Source organism: Pteropus alecto, unplaced genomic scaffold (assembly GCF_000325575.1).
Source record: "Pteropus alecto unplaced genomic scaffold, ASM32557v1 scaffold3, whole genome shotgun sequence".
Taxonomy (NCBI): Eukaryota; Metazoa; Chordata; class Mammalia; order Chiroptera; family Pteropodidae; genus Pteropus; species Pteropus alecto.
In genome coordinates, this window is record NW_006442484.1 from 63,487,387 (window position 1) to 63,507,001 (window position 19,615).

Below are 19,615 nucleotides of genomic sequence, written 5' to 3' on the forward strand. Positions count from 1 at the left end.
CCTTGTATTAAGCTTATTTATTTATTTTTATGTCTTATAGATTTCCCCCACCTAGTAAAAGTCCTTGAGTGAAGCCCCAAGTCTGATTCATCTGTATATTCCACACGCTGTTTCCCATGTAGCAGGGTAAATGAGTAGAGGAACAATGCTAGCATTGTTGCCATTTGAAAGTTTCCAAACGATTAAAACGCATATCTTTAGTTAACAGAAAATGCAGCATAGGCAGTTCGGCAAGTTTTGTGCAGAACTCAGGCTTCTCAGTTGCCTTTACACAAAAGAGCTTCATCATTTGAAACAGTCTCTACTTCTGGCTCTTGCTGGCAGACTTGATAAAGATAAAAGCTTGATGACTGAGAGTCTCAAGTCAAGGTTGAAACTCCCCCTCCTCCCCTCCGAGACATTTTAGTATGGCTTTGGCGGAAGACAATGGGAATTAAGGCCTTTGCATAAATGTTAACTAATCAAGAAAAACTGTTTTAGTTTGCATGATAGTACCTGCTCTCTGAGGTGTGAGTATGTTGATTATGAACTTTTAAGGGACCAGGTCTGTGTGCGAGGCTACAGAGGCAAAACCAGGCATCAGTGGAGAGTGGAGAACCAAGCCGTTGTAAATGATTGCCTTTGTTAGTGTTATTCCATTTTCAACATTTGTCTAGGGTACATTATGCCTTTAAAATTTTTTTCCATTGTAGAAATTTTAAACATACACAAAAATATAGATTCAACAATAAGCAACATTTTGCCATTCTTGTTTCATTTATCTCCCCACTGCCCTCACCCACCCAACGTGTGTGTGTCTGTGTGTCTGTGTGTCTGTGTGTCTGTGTGTGTCTGTGTGTCTGTGTGCATGTGTGCCGGATTTAAGGTTTTTTACTACCATTTTTTCTAATGATAAAACTACTATGTGTTCATTGTAAAAAAAGACCTAAAAGTCTAATGTAGATTTTTTAAATGACCAATTAAATTTTAATCGTGATGATGGGAGAGAACTAAACAGTCATGGTGACTTCTTCCAGTCCTGACTATTTTACCTTTCTGAAGCCTTGGTTTTGTTTTTTCCCCATCAGCTTTCTGCCCTGGTCCCCGTGTGAACTCCTTAGGCCGCTTCCCCCACCTGCAGGTAAAAGGATGACTGTTCTGCTCTCGGTCAGGTCGTGGCTAGTACGGTCTCACATCTCTTCATGAAAAGCCTGTGTTCCACCACAGTCTGGGGCACAGACTTGTTCACCAGCAGTGTTCTGTTATCATCCTCTCCCTCTTTCTCTCTGAAGGAATTAGACTGTGACCTTCTTGCTCTCCTGTCCATGAAGACAGAAACCACCTCTTAGAATGGCCCTGTTCACGGTGTGGCAGCCACAGGCCACGCTGTGGGACCAGCTCTACTAGGCCAGCTGGCCCTTGATCAGTCCTGTACACTTGGCCTGGAACCTAAGTCTGCTGTGCAAGAGGCAGCATCACTCCTGTCCCTCTTCAGCCACCACTGCCACTGATGCATCAAAAAGACCTGAGCTTCCCCAGTGCCTGGGGGCAGCAGGCCAACTCTGACAAATACACTCTCCTACAGAAGCCTTTGTTAAATTAACCACTGCACTGCGGTTAGAACACATGTAAAGGGGTCATTTACAGTATGTCTAGCTCTGTGCTCAGAGGAAGGAGAAAAGTGAACGAGAGGAGAGGGCCTGGGGCTTGCCCTCCTGGAGAACAAAGGTCTTTTCTGCATTGTAGGTGTTTTGCGTGGGTCAGCTTGTCTGTGCCGTGATCGTGGAGTCTGAGGTTCAGGCAAAGAGAGCTGCATGGTGAGTGAAGATTGTCTACCAAGATTTGGAGCCAGTGATTCTAACAGTTGAGATCATTGTTCCAGGGCGGTGCCAGGAGAGCGGAGTTCAGTGGTGTATCAGTTAAAATGCTTCGTTCAACTACATTAACAGGAAGGAAAATCTGATTCAAAGTGGCTGCCAAAGCACAGGGGATTTATAGACCCCAAACTATATCAGTTTTAGCAAGAAACCTGATTTTCTGCCTTTCTCCCCTGCTACCCACAGTATAGGCTTTATCTCCTGTTGTCACACGGTGGCAGCCAGGAGCTACCAGTTCCTATCCAAGAAGCAAAAGAGAACACCATTGTCTTAACGTCCCATGAGTCCTCGAATCCAGCCTTATCAGGCCACTTAGTCACATATCCAACTCTGAATTAGTGACTAGCTAGAGGAATGGAGGAGCTGTTGGTTACTGCTGGGGGTCAGTACATGGGCTGTATGGCAGGGGGCGGGGTGGGGGCGGGAGACCTAAACAGAAACCTGAGCATTGTTTGGAAGGGGACAGGTGAGGGGAATGCTGGATAGGCAACCAACAATGTCTGGGAGAGGGACATGCCCTATAAACCTATTCAGTGGGTCCTTGAATAATGTCATTTCCTTCAACATTGGTTCATTATGATGTTAACGAGATGCCTTAGGAAACTACTTTTTGTTTCTATCAATTAGCCTATAGTAAAATTGGTTTTGTTATTCGTCCTTTTGCCATGGGTCTAAGAACTTATCAATGTTAAGTGAGGACTTGCTGTATTCACCTTCACCCAGTCTTTCAGGCACACAGTGAAAACCAACAAGATGCTCTAGGAAGCAAATATTGAAGACACTATTTTTAGATCCATTAAGGTATATCTTAAATGAGTCTGAGAAATAGATCCTATGATGCCTACTAGTATTTAGGCAACTTAAACAAATTGAAGATTTGCATTTCCTATCCTGTTTTTTAGAAAGGAGTTTGAAATTTATAAAAGTTTTAAGACTCACCTCCAGGCAATGACAGTATTCTTCTGCATAAATTTCATTGGTTCTTATAATTTACTAATTAATAAAAGCCTAAAAGTTGGGAAGGCAGCATAAATAGATGACATCCAGCATATGCACTCTGGGAATAGAATATTATCTTCATAGCATAATGAACAAGTCATTCTCTAGGTGACTACATGCCCTGAGGCAGAAAAGGAGGAAATGATTTGGCCAAGATTAGTGTCTCCAGGAGAACTTGGCCTTGAGTGTGTCTCCTATCACACTGCTTGATGCCTAGATGCTCAGAGTTTGTTTCTGGACAATGTCCTTGGTGTTTTAAAATTAAAGTAAAATCAAGTCAAGAAGCCAAAAATATAGGAGTTTAATTGGAATCAAAGAGTGATTAGGCCTTCGAAATTTTCCTGGCCAGTTTCAAATTCAAATATTCTGTTCCCTTTATGACTCTTTTCATTCATACGTTGCCTGCTATGCTTCCTTACTTTAACATATTCCTTCCCCAACATTTTGTTTGGGAATTAGACAAATGTGGCTCAGGGAGGTGAAGTAGTAGACCCGCCAGCTAGAAAATGGGCACAACTCCGACTCGGTCCAGAGCCCAAGCTCTGCGTGGCCTTGACTGCATCAAATGGGCTGTGGAGTGAAAAGAATAGTTTGCCTGGAAAATATTAGCGCCATTCCGGGACCACTCACGTGTCAGGTTTTTTCTGAGCGTACTCCGTTTCTTTTGACTCAATGAGGACATTTGCATTTAAATCGGGTGATCAAATTCTTGAAGGTAAAACTATCTGAAAAACATGATGAGAGGAGAAGCAACTGCGGCCCTCGTTGTTATATGGCTGTCTTTTTTCCTGTTCACAACCACCCTGCAGCTTGAGAAACTGAGGCTCAGAGTGTTAAGAAGCACGACCATGGTCATACAACAGCTACAAAGTAACAATGCTGGTGGCAGGATTGATAGCCTTTTTTAGGATTTCCGAAGCCTGTGTTTCTTTCTGTCTCATCCTTTCTCTCTCTGACTTTTCCCTCCCTTCATTCCTTGCTTTCTCTTTCCTTTTTTCTTTCCTCTTTCTCCCTCCCTCCCTTCCTTCCAGGCTTCCTTGCATCATGTATACAGGCATACCTCAGAAATATGGCCGGTTTGTTTCCAGGCCACTGCACTAAAATGAATTGTAATCTTTTTGCTGGTGGAGGGTCTTGCCTTCAATTTGTAGAACAACGCAACATCTGTGAAGCACAATAAAGTAAAGCATAATAATGCAAGATATGCCTGTGTATGCCTAAAATAATGCTGATCTCAAAAATCCATTATGAAGACTATAAGAGATAATATCATGTGTGCTTGGCACAGAGCTTGGTACATAGTAAGAGATCCATAACTGTGAGCAATAATTATTATTAGGTTTAGATGTTTTTGTTCTTCTCTAGAAAAGGTTGTCTATGATTGAGCTAACACACCGGCAAGCAAGCATTTATCAAACCCAGTGCGTCCCAGTTTTTCTCACTGTAAGATGCTTCTGAGACCTGCCTAGAGATTCATGTGCCCCTTTCTTAGGATTCTGGAGTTGGAGAATCCAGGGTACCCCAGGAATCTGTTTTTGACCCGTTTTAACAGTGTTCTAGGTGATTCTTAGGATTGATAAAATGTGGCAAACACTCGAAAGGCAAATTTGTTTTTTGGGAGATGAGGGAATATTTTTAGTGTAGAAAATTTATGGCGTGGCCATCTTGGAAATATCAATAGTTGAGGGGAGGCTCCCCCACTTGTGCCATAGTAAGTCCTAGCCTCTGTTCTTGCAACAATGTTTTTTTATGTGAGAATTTAATTATTGCATTTTTCCTGACATCGTATTTAATCGTTTAATTCAATTAGGTAATTTATTCAGTCTGTCTCTTACTTGAATTTTAACCTGCTACATGCATCATCCCCTATTAACAAGTATAAAAGTGATACAGGTAACTTAATAAGGGAAATACACATTACTTTAAAGTTTACATTCTCTTAACTCACTAGTTTGAGATTTTTTTCCTTTCTTACTCTGCAATTAAGAATTTTTGACTACTGGTTTCAATGTGAGATAATTGGAGGTAATAATCATAACAGCACTTTATCTGCCCCTTAGGAAAATAGTTGCTCCAAGAAAAAAGAATATTTGAAAGATACAATATGTGGAGCGTTACATCAAGTCTTAGACTGTGTTCTCGAAAGGAGTGATATTATTGTTTGTTTTTACCAGCTGTGAAGATGTCAGCCCTACCTAACCCCAGTGTCATAGCACTAGAGAAGCATTAAAGAACATCATTTACAAATGAGCCAGCTGAGGCCAGAGAGGCATGTGATGGACCAGCAATCAAATCTATCTTAAGTTTCCCAGCTCTGAAGTTATCACGTTCTCTCCTCTACGTTAAGCTGCTTCTCATTTATCTCTTTAAAATTTCGTTAGCTGGGATGGGCTTTACACTGGAGAGGTAGATGACAATCTCTGTAGCAGGATTTTCAAGAGATCTGGAAGCCTCGACACTGAGATTATCTTCCCCGCAACCCGTCCTGTTGGGCAGGTTACAGATAAACTCCTTCATATCTTAATGGCTTTACCGTCTTTAAGGGCCACTTATTAAAATGTAAATATGTCTGGAGGAATCACTCCTGCACCCATACTGGGATAAAGTTTCATCTCAGGGATTAGTTGAACAAATTGGTTTCCCACCTAGAGAGTTGAGAGCAATGCCCTCGGGTGAAAAGAGGGCACCGTGGAGGCGGTGGGGGCGGTGGGGGCAGCAGCACACGAAACAGGGCTCTAGAAGCTTGCCTGCCGTACAGGTTTAAAAAGAAACAGCTCTGCCCAATATGTTTTTGCTCTCTATTTTTTAAATGAGGTAGAGGTTTAACAAAATAAATTCTAAGTGGATCAGTGCAATCATCTGTGTTGCAAACCACAACCTCTCCTGTTGGGCGGGGTACAGATAAATGCCTTCATATCTTAATGGCTTTATCATCATTAAGGCCACTTTGAGCCTACTGACAAGTGGGTTTTTCAATGTACAGTCTTTGATAAAGTTTAAATCGAAATCGAAATCTGAGTTCTTGACATTTCAATTTTTGTGTTTTATAAGTGAACCATACTCTTTCTGTACTCAGATTTTAAATCAGATAGGAAGTCCAGACTGCAATACAAAAGATTTCCTCAGGAATCTCCTTCAAACAATTTACAAATCTCTATTATTGGGTACATTTTTAAGTTTTAAAAGTTCTGCCTTCCACCTAACGTGATGATTGTCATCGTTGTATCGTTTTCTTTTTTAACCCCATTTTTAGTTTTTTTCCCCGCCTTTCAATGTGTTACATGAACATTTTTTAGAATTCTATTTTGATTTATCTATAGTAGGGTGTTTTGTGTGTGTGTGTGTGTGTGTGTGTGTGTGTGTTTCTATAACTTTGACAATCAGTGGTTAGTTCTCGTCCCCGTTAAATGTAGATTTTTTAAAGGGGTGACACATACAGAGGTAACCAACATATAGAACTTGTTTAATGAATACTCATTCTAATTGTGTTTTCTAGACAATCACACCCAAATACAGCATGGGACATTCCTTATTCTTTTGGCCTAGACATATTCTACCTTATTTATAATTGTCTTTAAATGTTTTCTGCACACATTAAGAACCCCCTGAAGCAATGTTATAATTTTGCTTCAAACATAATTTAGAAAACTCAAGAGGAAAGGAAATCTATTGTGTTTACCTGCATTTTAATTCTTTCCACTGTTCTCTTGCCTTCTTGATGTTCCAAGATCTTTTTAAAATCATTTCTTGTCTGTTTCAATAACTTCCCTTAGCCATTCATTATTTTAGGATAGATCTGTTGAAGACAAACTCTCTTACTTTTCCTTCATCTGAGAATATCTTGATTTCTTTTTCATTCTTGAAGGATATTTTTTTACTCGATATAGAAATCCAAGTAGACAGGTCTTTTAGTACTTGAGGAAAGATGCGGAACCAGTTCCTCTGGCCTCTATGGTTTCTGATAAGAAATGTACTTTCTTTCTGATGAGAAATCTCTGCTTCTTGAATCTATAGGTTTATGTCTTTTACCAAGTTCAGGAATGGAATTTTTCAGCTATTATTTCTTGAAGTACTTGACTTCAATGGCACAAATTTTTTATCTTTTATTTTAGTCATACAAATGCCTGAGGTTCTATTCATTTTCTTTTTAGTCTATTTTCTCTCTGTTGTTCAGGTGGGAAATTTCTGTTGTTCTATATTCTTATTCACAGATAATTTCCTCTGTTCTCTTTATTCTGTTGTTGAGCTCATTCATTGAACCTCTTATATTTTTGTTGTTGTATTTCTTAGTTCTAAAATTTTTCATTTGGTTATGTTTATATCTTCTGTTTCTCCGTTGAGATTTTCTATTTTTTTCCATTTATTTTAAGTGTTTATGTCAGAGCTCATTAAAGAATTTTTATGATAGCTGCTTTAAAATCTTTGTTGTATAATTTCAAGGTCTATGTCATCTCAGTGTTGGCATTTGCTATTTATCTTTTCTCATTCAAATTGAGTTCTTGGTATAATGAGTGATTTGTGATTGTATCCTGGTCATTTGGGGTATTATGTTATAAGCCTCTAAATCTTGTTTAAATCTTCTATTTTACCAGAACTCCTCTGACCCTGTGTTTGGGATGGGGGAAGGCAGGGGTGGGGTTGGGGAGGAGTGATGCCTTGTTATTGCCAGGTGGAGAGTGGAAGTCCAGATTCCCCATATGGTCTCCGCTGACACCACCTCAGCAGAGGATTGGGGTACCTCATTACAACTTGATAATGGTGGAAGGCCAGTTCTCTATTCAACTTTTGCAAATAAAGATAGGCCCATGGTTGTTTTTTCTGTAGTGTTTGACTAGGTAGAATAGTTTTTATTTAAAAACTTTCTGTCTTGCTAGACTTCCCCTTTCCTTGTCCTTTACAAAATAGGCTTTCCTTGGGGCTTTTTTTCCCCCTGTCTTTGCCTACTATGTTTTTGGATTTCTGGCTTCTCTGGCAAAATTATGGGCTATACAAAGCAAACAACAACAAAAACCACTACATTCACCATTTTGTCTTTCCCTGGATCCCAAAGTCCCTAGCTGGTTTGCCTTCTCCTCTCTACCTTTCAGAGTCTTCTTATTTTTTTATTTTTATTTTTTTTATGTATAATGTCCAGGATTGTTAGATGTACTTAGCAGAGGGAACAGGATGAAATGCATCTACTCCATCTTGTCTTGGAACTAGAAGTCTCCTTGCCATACTATTTTGATTCTATAAAGTTACACACCTTTCCCGAGGACTCTGTAATCTACTGTATTGTCAGACATGACATATTCATCTACAAACTCTACTTCAAATATGAAAGTATAGTCAAAGCTAAATATTGCTGTTTGTTACCCTTCACCATGGAGCCTGCTGCAGGAGATGACAGCTGGAAAATGCTACCTGTCTTATCTGACTGCCTTTTGATTCTGGTGTATTTTCCTCTAACAGGTGAAATACATATGGAAGATCAAGAACATTTTTATATGGAAACCCAAAGCATGCTTGCTGTTCCCAAAGGTGAGGATCAAGTAATGGATGTCTACGTGTCCACACAGTTTCCCAAAGACATACAGGTAATGTGGGGCCATTGTAGAGGGGAGATGGCTAAATTGTTTCTGTCAGCAAAATATACCAAGAGCAATTAGAAACAAAAATGTCATTTCAGAGACTGACAGAATTTGGAGTACTAATAACTATATCCATTTGGGTTTTAATAACCATACGATTTAAAGGTTTTAAGTTAGTATTATAAAAGTAGAGGCCTTCTCTTTGTAGATCTGTAAGTTTAAAACAACTATGGAATCAGCAGGTCTCTTTTGCTATACTCCTGGCACTGTTAAGAATACAATATAAGTGATAACTATCACTTAAACTGCTACATGATAATATAGGAAAGTGGTTAAGGAAGTAAATCCTAAGAATTCTCATCACAAGGAGAAATTTTTTCTTTTTTTTTTTCCTATAGTATCCATATGAGATGATGGATGTTAACTAAATCTATTGTGGTAATCATTTCACAATATATGTAAAACAAACCATCATACTGTACACCTTAAACTTATACAATGATATATGTCAATTATTTCTCAATAAAACTAGAACAAAAGACTAAAAAAGGAAAAAGGAGGCCTGCCTTCCAAAGCCTATAGTACACAACTCACATGAAGCAGTTAGGAAACCATCTTGGGCAGAATGCAACCTAGTATAAATCACCTAAGTCAGAATTTTCCTATGTGGAAGAATTAAGAGAACAGAGGGCCACTAAGGGCTAGAATCATTTGGAAAGTTCCATGAAAATGAAATCTTAAATTTAGATTTATACTGAGAGTGAGGTTTGTCTAGATGATGAGAAGAGATGCCATTCCTAGGCAATTCCACATCAAGATCAAATACCACTCACTTATTCATTCATTCACCTGTCTCTTCTGCAAACTCATATTGCCTATACACCAGGCAGCAAGCATGTAAGAAAAGAGAGATGATACAAGGACTGCCCCAGCTGGAATGGAGGATGCACTTAGGGGTGGCTATTCTAAACATCAGGATGAAAGTAGGAGAACAAAGCAGAGGGGTCTTGATTCAGTAGGTCATAAGGAACAATGTTGTTATCAGAGCAAATAGGAATGTGAGAATGTGGAGAATCACATCTTTTAAAAATGTGGAGAATGTAGAACACATAGAAGGGTCAGGCAAACTCCGTTCCGCTCCTTCCTTCCTGTGTGGCCTTGGGCCTATCACTTTATCCCTCTTGGCTCCACGTCTATAAAGACGAGTTGTTAAGACTAAATGACCTCTAAACATTAGGATGGCAAGGAAGAGCTAGACCTGAATCCAGGGAAGACTCATTGGCCAACTGTAACAGTTATCCAAACGGGAGGTGAGACGTGTGCATTCTCCAGTGGAGAACAGTAGAGTGCAGGGGAAAGACCCAACCCGAGGGAGGTTTGGAAGGCCACAAACCCTCACTGCTTCAGGAGACATATCCCCAGGGATTAGTGTGAAAAGGATACTTTAGGTATAGTTAATGGGGAATTTTATGTTAACGATTAGTACAGAAATATCTCATTGCTATTGAAAGGACTGCTCGATATTAATGATAGATTTGGCAATGTCATTATAGCCAAATACCACCGAGGGCAGCGTGGATGCATGCCTAAGTTATTGGAAATCATCTTGTTATTTAGTATAACCACACAGTTTGTATATCATGTACAACATTATGGAATCAAAATGTGTTAGGGCTGTCCCATTTCCTGTCAGATTAATGAGAACTGTTATCATTCATAGGACAAAGTTGCTTCAGTATTGAAGCTCCCAGCTAACAAGGTCATGTGTCACGTACAGCGTGTTGGCGGGGCATTCGGGGGGCGGGGAGAAGGTGACAAAAACTGGCATCATGGCGCCATCACTGCATTTGCTGCAAACAAGTAAGTGGAGAAAATCTTTTAAATAGACTAAAAATAAAATGAGGTCATACTGAATATTAACAATATTGGAATTAAAGAGGAAATTTCTGGGTTAAGATTATTTAAAATCACTTATAATATAAATATATACAAACAAGCTGCCAGCTTATTACTTTTTTTATCTTAAATTGTCAAACTACATGCTATAAGAACTAAAATGAGAATCAATTAACGTAAAGAATAAAAACCACAGTGAAAATACTATAATACCTGGAGCGTAGACAGAAATAGATTCTGAAAGAGTGGGGCTTACTTGTCCTTAGCACGTGTGTGTGTGTGTGTGTGTGTGTGTGTGGGTTCTGAAAGAGTGGGGCTTACTTGTCCTTAGCACCTGCGTGTGTGTGTGTGTGTGTGTGTGTGTGTGTGTGTGTGTGGCCCCTTGATTTAAATGGAGATTTTGCTTTTGTTATGCTTACCTCTATTTATAGTACCATTTTCCTTTGAGAATCTCAAAACAATACTATAGGAAATTGTCTTTGGAGCAAGTACACCTAGAAGGCCGAATTTCTTTGCTGAGTAATTATAGATCAGTCCCACGATACAAAAAGACCTTGATTCTATGCCTGCCCTGTCTAAGAGCACTTGGCAATCAGACACTACCTGAGTTCCTCCATTTGTAACGTGTCTATAATGGGGCCTTTGGACTATTTGCCTGTAGCAGAGGTTGTTATCACAATGGGAAGTACCCCCAAAGCAATACTCTGGAGCCTCTGGCACCCATGAGCTTCCCCCCCGACAAGTAGTGAATGCCAGGTGTTGTGTCCTGACCCAAAGGGAGGGGAGGCCACTGTGTGTGCTTGTTATCAGCACAGCCTGGCCTCAGGGAATAGTCTTGTCATTCTATAATGTGTGTAGATATCACTCAAGTTTATAAACCCCAGAAAATACCTACTCGATAAAAGTATTTACCTCTCTTGCTTTTACTCTGTTTTAGACATGGTCATGCAGTCCACTGCATTCTGGAACAAGGAGAAGACATGCTAATAACTGGAGGTCGCCACCCTTACCTTGGAAAGTACAAAATGAGTAGAAGAAGGGTGGGGGAGGATTTGTGTTGCAAATGTAACACTGGGTAAAAGCAGAGGGCAGCTTTTGGCTCCTCTCTAATGGGGAATAACAATGAGCAGATCAACAAATTATGCTTCTCTTTAACTTTCTAGTTCTTGTGCTAATTAGTTGATTACTGGCCGGCTCAATGAAGCTTTTCTGCTTTGCTCAAAGCTGGCAGTTTGTGAAAAAGTGCTAGCTGGTACTGGCTACTACAGAGTGAATAACTGGAAATTATATGAGTATATAGGTCCATGAAAGTAGATCTGATAACCATGCTATTCTCATATGTAAAAGAGGTAAAAGTAGAATATTCATATAACAATAGTGTTCTATGAAATTACAATTATTTGCCAATAGTTTCCTCATGTTTAAGTATACCAAGGGTATTTTTGTAAAACTTTGTCCCATAAATTCCTAGAAAATTTTTCATAGCAGGAAATAATTCTTATTTTGCTTTTTAAGAAATAAATTTACTTGTCAGAGTGGCTAATGGCTCTAACAAACAACTAAAATCTCCTAGGAACTTAAATCTTTATTGTGTTAATTCTTGCTCAAGTCACAGCCTAAATGTAATCGGTGGGGGTTGAGGTCAGGGAGAGGAGAAGAGGAATCTGCCCCACAGAATTGTTCAGGGGATCAAGCTTCCATCTAGGAGCTCCGCCATCATCCCTCTGGGCTGCACTGTCGTATGTGAAAGCCCCTTGGCACATATAGCTATATTTAAATTTAAATTTACTAAATTAGATAAAATTAAAAGTTCAGCCTCACAGTTGCATTAGTTATATTTCAAGTGCTCAATAACCACATGTGTCATATTGGACACCCCAATATAGAACATCACAGAAGGTTCTATTGTATAGTACTGCCCTAGGACTCTGAGTCCTCCACTGGATCTTCTGCAGAGGACAGCAGACGAGGGAAGAAAGAGTATGCAGTGTCGTGTGGGCTGTATTATTCAAAGGATTGCATTGTAGTTATAGAAACCATCAGCCAGTGGAGATTAAAGCTCTGAGAAAATAATGTTTTCCGATGGAGGGTAGTGTGAAGACAGGAGCTGATATTAATTCTATTTACAATAGTAATACTAATAATTTATATTTAGAATACTTGCTATGTTTCAGTCACTTGCCTATGATTTCCCATGCATTACCTTTTTATTGCCATTTCACAGATAGTCAGAGGTTATAAAGCTTGCCTAAGATTACAGAGTGCGTTAATTGGCAGAGCCAGGACTCAAACTCAAACTGCTGGAAGTCATTAGCCATACTACTTTGGTATTAATTTGGTTCCATTAAACAAAAATCATTAAAATGAACTTTAATAAATTCAGAGGTATTGAAGCAGTGTGCAGACAGAAAACAGGAATATCAAAAACATCTTAAAAGAGTTAAAAGATATGTATTTAAAAGACCTCCAGCAGCACCGAATACTGCTGGGAGTTTTCACTGAATTGGGTCCTGTGAGAAAAATGTGCAGAGTACATTACTAGCAAGCAGGCCAGAAGATTTGGAGATTTGGAGAAGATTGGTGGCTTTCAGGGAGAAAGTTCTGGCAGAAATATAAGGATAGGAGCCAGAATTCAAGGACTTATAGCAAGAATGAGAGGTCAAGAAACATATAACTGATTCACTTTATGAGAAGAAAAAAGGATTGATTGAACAGTAATGATGAATTAAACAGGAGGGGTTTTGTTTGTTTTGCTTTATATCTTTCTCTACCCTCTCTTTTTATTTCCTTTTAATTATTATTTTTAGTGTGGCAAAATACACATAACAAAATTTACTATTTTAACCATTTTTAAGTGTACATTTCAGTGACATTAAGTATTCACATTGTTGTATAATCATCACCACCATCCATCTCTGGGATTCTTTTCAGCTTGTAAAATTGAAAGCCTGTGTCCATTAAGCAATAACTCACCATTCTTTCCTCTTCCAGCCTGTGGAAACCAGCACTCTATATCTATGAATTTAACTACTTATGAAAATGGAATCACATGGCATCTGTCTTTTTGTGATTTGCCTATTTCACTTAACATAATGTCCTCAAAGTTCATCTATATTGTAGCATGTGTCAGAATTTTTTTTTCCTTTTTAAAGCTGAATAATATTCCATTGCATGTATATGCCACATTTTGTTTATCCATTCATCCGCTGATGGACATTTGAGTTACCACTACCTCTTGGCTATTGTAAATAATGCTGCTATTGGTGTCAAATTCAGTAAATGATAGCTACATCCACTTGGCCCCCAACACCAGTATCAAAGGTCAATTCTCTTTCCCCAGGCTGGATTCATGAATGATGGCAGGATCTTGGCCCTGGATATGGAGCATTATAGTAATGGAGGCGCCACTCTGGATGAGTCATTACTTTTAAGTGTTTTAAGGAGCAAGTTCACATTCTGCAAAATGTTACCTAAAATGATTTAATTCAGAAAATTTTCAGTAGTTAAATAATATTTCATTATAAAGGCATAAAGGCCCTCATTGTAGGGATAGCCCTATGTTACCGGTGCCCCCCAAATGAGCCCACAGATATTGGCTAAGTCTGCATCTGTGTGTTATCTTCCTCCAGGTTTCCTATACTTAGAGCTCTTTTCCCAGATGCATTAGACTGCAACCTTAGCCCTATTGACCTTCTGGACTATATAATTTTTTTGTTTGGGGGGATGTCTTGTGCATTGTAGGATATTTAGCAGTATTCTTGGCCTATACCCAGCAGATGTCAGTAGCATAGCTACCCTCCAGTCTTAACAACCAAAAATGTCTCTAGACATTGCCAAATGTCCCAGGGGATAAGAGAGAAAGTTTTCCACTGCTTGAGAACCAACATCTTAGATCAAATGCCAATTTTTTTTTTTTTCTGTTTTCTAGGATATTATATAGACTACATTTTGTAGATTCAATGTTTAAGGCCTATGAATGCTTCTAAGGCTTTGGGAAATGTTTGAAACCTAGAAAAAAAATGCATTAGCTCTAAAATATGAAAACAAAAAATGATTTCCAAAGAAAAATTATTCAAATCCTTAAATATTATTTTACAGTAAAAATGCATTTAATTTAAGATTTGGGTCTATGTTACCATGCTTGATGTGATGTAGACAGGGGAGATCATTTCCAGCCCGGTTTTGGTCTGAGATCATAGGATGGTTAAACAGGTACAGAAGGATGAGGTTCTCATCACTTTAATTCTGTATTTCCCTAGGTGATAGAAATGGGACTTCTGAAAATGGAAAATGCTTACAAGTTTCCCAACATGCGCTGCCGGGCATGAGCGTGCAAAACCAACCTTCCGTCCAACACGGCTTTGCGTGGGTTTGGCCTTCCCCAAGCAGGGCCGATCACCGAATCCTGTATCATGGAAGTTGCAGCCAAATGTGGGCTGCCCCCTGAGAAGGTAACACTAAATTAGTCTCACATACAAAAACTATCAAATTTTAGAGATGGTAGGACCATTGGGGGTCATTCATGTTGAGGAATTTAAGATTAATAGGGACTAAATGATGCACCCAAAGTAACCCAATGAACTAGTTGATACAGAGCCAAGACCCCAAAGTTCAGTGATGCTTGTCTTCCTCAGGCTTTTTCTCAAAGATCCTGGAGACAGAAAGATGTCGAAGAGTGAGTATTGGAGTCTAACTTGTTTAGTGAGAAGCCTCCATTGGTTGGGCGTATAACTGCTGCTGATGGGTTTGGACGCACCCCTCTTGCCCCCGCTTCCTTAATATTTCAGGCGGTAGTCACTTTGGTCACCAAAATGGTATCCTTTTAGTTCTTTAAGTCTAAGTCCCAGCTTCATCATTAACAAGCTCTGTTTCCTTCCTTGTGCCTCTTCTATCCAGGATCCTGGAGTTAGGGTTGGGGGACTCAGTGTGCTCTCCCACCCTTCTTCCTCCCCTGTGCCTTCTGCTGTAGTGTTGGTGCAGGAAGAGTAGGACCAGAAAAATCAAACAGCATCTCCCCATGTGACTTTTCCTAGCAAGGTCTCTGTCAGCTCTTGGCTAGATGTAGCCACTTTTCAAGTATGTTGTCTGTGGGCTCCATTTCTGTCAGTTCTCTCAGAAATCATCAATCCCCTGGGAGGGGCGCTTAAATCTCCAACTGACTCTCAGCTGGCACCTCATGCAGCCTTCTCCTTATCCCCATGCCTCCTTGCCCCGTGCTGCAGCAGTTTATGGAAAGCCCCAGTCTCCAATTTATCTACCTTCTTTCTCCTCAGCATAAGAATCTGTGGCCATAGGCAGCAGCCATCTTCTTTGTCACTTGAACTTGTGGGGGGCGGGGGTGGTCATTGTCCTTCCTTCTTGTCCATCTCACCAAAGCCTTTGTCACATTTGGTAACGCTAGGGAGGAAAGTCAGATAATGACCTCCCTTCATCCCCAGGGAAGTTGGAGGAGAGAATAGCCATGCTTAAAAACACTGCCTTCCCCAAAAAGGCAGTGTTTTTAACAGCTTACTAATTTCCAGTCATCCTTTTATAGTGATCTAAGGGGTTTTTTTTAGGGTAATGGGGTGAGTATATGTCTGTAATGACCCCTGTCAGCTTGAAGAGATGGCTAGCCTCAACTGCTGAGTTTTCTCAACTGAGAATGTGTGGTATTTGATCTTTTGTTCTCAGCTGGGGGCCTTGGTTGCCAATTCTGGGAATCCAGGAATAATTCTACTCAGTGCTTCAGACATTCTGGGATGGAATCTTTTCATTTGTTCTTCATCCTAGTTATGGGCTAAATTCAAACAAACTTTCATGTTTTCACATTTGGAAGTAAGTACTCTTGTCCTGCCACAGTATCTGAATAATCTAAATCATGTAGATCATATAACCTGGAAATTAAATTCTGGATTACCTTGCAATAGCTATTCACGAAGTCATCTAGAATTAAGAGTCTACCATGTACCTAGACTGTGTTGAGTTGTATTAGAAACATGAGGAAAGGATTCCTTCCTTTGAACTTAACACAAGAGCAGCATGGAAAGCATGTAAGTGCTAATATTTGATAGAGGCTCCAAGTTGAAGAAGAGAATGTCATGCATGGGCTTCAACAAGGCATAAGTTGAACTCAGTCTGCGCCTTATTGGATGAGCAAATTCTGACTAAGAAGACAAGGGATGGAAGAGACTATGTCTGCAGAACTCACCCCAACCTTTTTTATCTCCTTTCCTTTTATAGGTCCAAACAATAAACATGTATAAAGGAACTTGATCAAACACCGTACAAACAAGAAATTCATGCCAAGAACCTGATCCAGGGTTGGAAAGAATGTATGGCCATGTCTTCCTACTCCTGAGGAAAGCAGCTGTGGAAAGATTCAAATCAGAGAATTACTGGAAGAAGAAGGGGCTGGCCATGGTCCCCCTGAAGTATCCAGTTGGCTTTGGCTCACGTGCTGCTGGTCAGGTCAGTTCTCCAAAAAGACAAATCAAAATGTGTTGAGGAAACTTTCTGTTAAGGTGAATTAGCCATATGATCGTAATACCTGATTGTTAAACTTCACCAAAATTGTGCTTAATCGAACTAGGTTTTCTCCAGAGAGGACAAGAGCATCTTTGCCCACATTTTCAGGGGTGGTAGCATGCATTCTTGTTATGAAATTGGGAGACCCAGTATTTATACCTGGCCCTGGCATTAAGCAGATGCATCAACTCACTCTGGACCCCAAAATGTTCAAGTATAAAGTAAGAGGGTGAGACTGATGGCCACCAAGACTCCTCTTCTAGCTACCGTTTGATTCTGTGTCATAGAAATGGGAAGTTGAAAGGCATTTGATGCTCCTCCCCTTCTTGGTGGGTTGGGGTAAACTAAACCGAGAAAAGTAAATTTAAATAATTTTTTAAAACACAATTTTAGGAGCTTGTTCATTTCACAGCCATTAAAAGTGAAGAAGAAACTGAAAATCTGTTCTTGTCATTTAACTGATTAAATAATTTTCTTACTGGTTGCTAAATCCCACTTGCTGTTTCCTCCTCTTCATTCTTGAATGAAACTTACCCTGAATAGCTGGTGAAGGACTTCTCTCTTCTAGCTCATTGTATGGCAGTGATTTGGGGCCACTATTATCTATGTCCTTACATATACGTATATGTATATATACATATATGTGGATAAGATGGCAGAGCACTCAAGACAGTTGTCACTCTCCTTTGCAGAATTCACACTTTTGGCTGAGCCATGACAAAGATGTGGCAGGTGTGTTGAGTCATGACAAAACAGGGATAAATGGGTGTAGAGCTGTGAGGGGCATTAGTGTGTAAGCTGGGTGCAAGGGAGCAGAGGATGCCAGGAAAAGTGGATAGAAAGGTCCTTCCCTCATTCCTGTAGCCATTCTCAGTCAAGTTCCCACTTGACTGAAACCCTTATCTGTTGGGCAGGTGTGATTCTATTTTATAGAAGGGAAAACTGAAGCAGATAGAGGTTCACTCTCTTGCCTAAGACATCCAGCTAGTGAGGAACAGAACAAGGATTTGACTTTAGAACTATCTGGACACAGATCCCATGTGCCTTTGTCATTCCATGCTGTCTTCCTGAGCAGCAGTAGCCCCTGTGCTCCCAACAGCTGAGGGGTCAAACACATTTCACCTACATTATATTTAATTCCTAAATTGTGAATCCCAAAGGGCACACAGTATCTAATTAGCTTGTCTATTCCCGGTGTCTTAGCATGGAACTTGACACAGAGTAGGAGCTCAAGCATTTGAATGGCAGAGACACCTTGGGAATCTATGGGACCAAAGCAGACTTCTCACTAGTACCAGTGGTGATTGCCAGAAGGTTCAGATTTCACAGACTAAGTCCCGAGTTTATTATTGGAGAATCATCTGTTCTACTGTTCCAGTTGTGCCAATTTCATAGATAAAGCTTTGTGAGATTATCTTTTGTGGCGCTAACAATGAATCATCCTGTGGTGCCACTTAACTGAGCCAAATTTGACATTTTAAATGGCCTGAGGAGATTGCAGCAGCACATGGAACAAATTACTCAGCAGTCTCTGACAGAAATGCTGTCCTGGACATGCAGGCAGAGTGCTGCTGCCGGCAGGGTCACATGGTGTGAGAAACGCACAATCTACTGTAACTGTCACTCAATCATATGTGAGGGCTATGAATTTCACCCACAAGAAACTTCTGAAATGCTTGCTGGGCCAAAGAGACCAAATACAGAGTCTACAAGGCTTAAGAAACAGATTGAATGGCTATGCGGTTGCAAATTCATTTATCAAACTTTTATTGAACACTTACTATGTGTGAGACACTACGTTGCATTCCAAGAAATGCTTTAGGACATGATTCTTACTTTCAAGGGCTCACATCCTAGCAGAGTACAATGAAGTGCCAAAGAATGGAGCCCAGGAGCAGCTACTGCAGCTGGCATCAGCTGGCATCTGATGTGCAACCCCAGGGCAGCCGGCTCTGGGCTGTCTGTGGAGGATGCCACTCCACATCTTTATTGTCTTGAGAATAGTTGGCCAGGTGCACAAGACAGTGTTTCTGGGAGTGATGTGTCAACAGACAGTAAAACACACTGCTATATCTTCATAAGGCCCTTTGACTGATTATTACGGATAGGATGCTTTTCTCAAGGTTCTAAAATTCTCTCTTGGGTTGTGTATGTATGTGCCTTTGTCCCCAGAGCAAGGGTACCCCTGTGTCCCTGTTTTCCCAATACATCCCTAGTTTACACCTGCTGACCAGCTAAACAGAGCCCATTTTCACTGTCAAAAGTCTCTCATCTGGAATGATAAAGGCTTCTGCTTGTCGTTCGCTGAAATAAACCTTTGGACACCAAGTGTGGCCAAAGGTGGCTATGAAGTTCCTTTTGGTGGGCAGAGAATCCATCTAGGAATGCAGTCCTTTCCTTAGGTTTAGCTGATGATTGACATGTGAATCCATTGACTTTCACTTATGACCAAGGTTGTTTATAAGCAATCTCGGTGAATAATAAAAGCTTATTAAAATTTTAGCTTTACAAAATGGAAATTAGCTTGTTACCAGAATTTCTGAAGATCCTGCCTTTACAAATCCTATATAATCATGTCACTTTGCATCGAAACTTATATATTAAGAAACCTCAGAGCTTTAAGTGACCCCTGGGTGGCCCAGCCTGCATCAATGGGGTTGGCACTTTCCAATCGAGCAGTTACAAAGGTGTTCCTTGCAGGCCTTCCTGAACCACAGCGTTAGAAGCATTTTCTTAAGACCATATGTTGTTAATATTGCTCTTACACTGGAGACTCAAAGTGAAGAA

The 19,615-nt window shown here is 40.1% G+C and overlaps 1 pseudogene; it reads left to right on the forward strand.

Annotated features, from left to right (window-relative positions):
* The window catches only part of LOC102879362, a 55,039-nt pseudogene that overhangs the window by 23,764 nt on the left and 11,660 nt on the right, over positions 1-19,615 (forward strand).